Genomic DNA, 4,003 nt, shown 5'->3' with positions numbered 1-4,003 from the left:
CATACTCACGATTTCACACCCGAACATGGCCACGGATATCTCCAGAAACAAACACACAAAAATGAAAACCATAAAAAAACACCTTGTTGCAGCAAGGGATAAACACTCCTACTTACACCACGCGTAACATAAATTCACGGTTTTATTGTCAAGAAAGCTGGCCGCGCCGTGGGGCTGGAGGGCGTGGAGGCAGGACGCGAGATGGAGGAAGGTGGAGTCCTTGGGAGATGATCTCGCGGGCCATCCCTCCCTCCGTGTGATGTCATCTTAAGGGTCAGGGAGGCAGGGAGGGCAAGAAAGTGACTCAGGGAGTGAAGGAGTGCGAGCGAGGATTAGAATGGGTAATGGAAGGACGGAGTAGAGAAAAAGAAAGAAAGATAAAAAAGGTGTAATGAAAAATTGTTCTAGGATTTATAGTAATTATGACCATTAGGAGCAGAAAGCCTTAGTACAATCCCATATCTAGATAGAAATAATGACTCCAAACAATCTAAAACTTCTTTTAATGATAACAAGAAATGGGAGATGAAAAGAGCTTGATCGGTCTCCACGTATCTTGCATGAAGTAATGAATTATTGTCCTCGAAAACCATATGCAGAGTCATTGACACAGAGGGATGGAGAAATAGCGTAGGGACGACAAGGGGCTGACGGAAGGGCTTTAGATAAAAGGTGAAAGCCAAAAATGGGGGCTGAATGGTCTCTACATAAGAGTAGTCGAAAGCCTAAGGTTCACAGAGCAAGCCTTGGGACAGTTATGGCAAGAAACGTTGTATGTCCACAATAAAAAGAAAAGTCGAGGGAAGGGGATGGATAAGAAAAGATGGCAGTGAGATAGATGGAACAGTCTACCACTGATAAGATAGATAAAGTTAAAAACTTAATTTACGACATTATTTGTGATATAAGCAAAACCCGCCACATGAAGGACAAAGCAGTCACGGTAAATGTGGTCCAAGAAAATAAGATATTGAAAGGTTAATGTTTTGGCTGGGACAACATATACAGCATCGCCGCCGGGCATTCTCGGGGCGCGACAAAAGATGTAAGATCAAGTCATCGGAGGAGGAAGGACACTCCCCTGCGAAGGATCAAGAAGAGGAGGTTTAGTGTAGGATACGGAGGCTTAGTACACCACCAAAAATTGGATATAGAGTTTTAGTAATGGAAAAAGAAAGAAGGAACCAGACTTAAGAAGAGACACCACAGGGCTTGTCGGCATCATCCACTGCAAGCGAAAGGGAAACTGAATTGTTATGACCGTGTGAGTCAAATGGATGTAACGGATGAACACTGGATGTCAAACTTTGCAGGTCAGGGATTTAGATTATTCGATATATATTCATCTGATTTATTTTATTATTTATTTATTATTTTTTATCCTCTTACTTCATATCGTGTCGTACATGTCAAGGCCGGCTGGCAAAAAATACGATACAGCAATAAGGCATTTGGAACATTCAGCAACTTCGGCTAAAGTCGGCTTTCCTCCGCATCAGTTAAACTCAATTATACACACTTCCCTCAGACATAGAAACATGATTGTCACTGCAATGTGAAACTCAATACACCTTCTTCAAAGAAAGTCAGCAACATTTATTTCAAAGTAACAGCTGATATCTAAGAAAGAGAAGGTAACAGACATGCATAATCATGTGTCGACAAGCAGGTAGGCGTTGAGGCGAGTTGGCGCCCCCAGCACGAGCGAGGGGCGAGGGAGGTGGTCCTCGAAGACAGGTGAAGGGGCTGGTTTCTCTCCGGAGCGTGACACCTACAAGTGGAGTCGGCGGGGGTCAGAGGCCAAGTGGAGGAGGCCAGAGGGACTCGTTCACGTAAACACCTCTATCCTCCTTTCCTTTTATGACAAACTCCATTAAACAGAGATATAAAGAAATAAGAAAAAAAAGTCGAAGAGCGCCTAGCTGGCCGCTCCCTATTGTTATTAATCTTTATTGCGGAAGTTGATGTTTGTTGCTCTTCAGGGTTTGTGGTGGAGACCTTTTTTTCTTAAAGGTCATTAGCGAGGATAACATTGTCGCCTGTGATGTTTACGATGCATGTGATGTTCCCCGTGTATGTTGGCCGGGTTTTTGTCGCAGGTAACAGGACTGGTAATGGCCTCATTTTCCTGGCGTTTTATTGCTATATGGACAATGTAAGAGCAAGGATCTTTGAGTTGGGTGAAATGTTAGTTGGTACTTTAAGTGTATTTCTCGCCTCGGAGTGCTGGTCTCCGTCCCGGGATCTGACTCGCGGTTTCGTCCGCCATGTTTACGTAGATGGCGCTCGGATGTCGGGTGCAGATTTTGCTAAAGCTTAAAGGGATTCTGTTTGTGTGTATTAGAATCTCATGTTCCTCGTTCGACTCTTTCATTTGTTTCATTTAGGATTAGTTGTAAAAGGCAAATTAGTAGCTTTAGAATGATTTCCCTCTTTGGATGGTGGAAGTATTTTCTCACTCTTCTAAAGAACAATAACTGAGAAATCTAAGAGGTCTAAGTATTGCTTTTGTGTTCTCTTCCCTTTTTGAGAAAAATATAATTTTCAATCGCCAAAGTAGATGTTTTGGATATTTTTCTCCCAGTGGAAGATGACAGTTAGTCTCCGCGCACGCCACTTATAAGGAACCAATCCAGCTTTCCTAAAGAGCAACAGTCAAAAGCTCTAAGTGATCGTGAGTCATGCCTCGCAGACCAAGCTACATCCACCGTAGGAGCTCAGCCTTTTGCAGCGAGTGACGTCACCTTGCATCACGGGTGTCAACAGACCACTCTGTGCCTAGAGATGTCTGGTGCCGATAAGGAGCCTCGACCCCCTGGCCCGGCCTGGCCCCTGCCCCTACCCTGGCCCCTGCCCCTACCCTGGCCCCTGCCCCTACCCTGGCCCCGGCCCCTGTCACTGGAGGTCTCGCAACGGGCCTTCGATGGTGCCGGAGTTCATCGGTTATCGATACGCCTTACAAGTGCAGCGTCCCAGAATGGATGTTTTCTTCCCTCGGTACTGAAGGCCGATTCTGCCGTCCGCCCTTTGTTCGGAGATAATATTGGCGCTTTCTGCAATAGACAAAGAGATCGCATGCTTTGTTGAATTAAAGGCGAGGCGGACTCGAAGCGAGGATACGAACACAAAAGCTTGCAGACACGAAGACAGACGGCAGACAGACAACCGTAAAGTAACAAGGACCCTCAAGATTTGCGACAACAAAAATAGAAAACGGAGAGTATTATGATATCATCTTGGAGGGACAAGGGGTCAATAAAAGGTCATCGCGTATCGGAGGTCATCAATTAATCTCTCCTTGACGTGGCAGACTGTTGAGAAGATAAAAGTCAATGTGGAACCCCGGGCGAGCAAGACCTCGTCGCGCACAATGGGAAGGCTTTCAAGTGGCACTCAGACTCTGTACATTCTTGCATGACGTCTTTACATCGTATGCGTTTAATGTGGACATCAAATGTTGCCGCGTTGCCCGCTGTGAATTACTGACTTCATTTTAACTCCGATTTGGCATGATGGTTCACCTTCAGCGCTAGGTATGAACGTTAGCATTCAGTGTGCGAATTGGTTGCCATATTGCAATATTCATGGCGGATTCATAACTCCGAAAACTTATCTAGCATTTTTCCTTTCTTGAAAAATTATCTCGCTGATAAAGGCGTTTTGGCGTAAATGTCTTTTAAGTAAACCTCAATAATTCCGAGAAAGAAAAGAAAAAAAACACAAATTAGTGAAAAAAAAACATTTTCTAATTTCAGAACATGAACATTTAATTCGACTTGGAAAAAATCCCACCGGAGACGCACTTGATTGTGTATGATAGTTATTGTGCTTTAAATCAATGAACGCCCGAAGTGACTGTTCCTGTACGACCGCCGTACAAAGAGGCCGTGAGAACTAATCAACGCAAAGCCTGATAAATGTTCCCGTCGATAAAGAAACCGAATATATTCGTAAGCACTTTCGCGTCGGCTCGTTTATCACTTAAAATAAACTGCTGGAAGGG

This window comes from Penaeus vannamei, chromosome 6, assembly GCF_042767895.1.
Source record: "Penaeus vannamei isolate JL-2024 chromosome 6, ASM4276789v1, whole genome shotgun sequence".
Taxonomy (NCBI): Eukaryota; Metazoa; Arthropoda; class Malacostraca; order Decapoda; family Penaeidae; genus Penaeus; species Penaeus vannamei.
Note: the sequence above shows the minus strand (reverse complement) of the source record.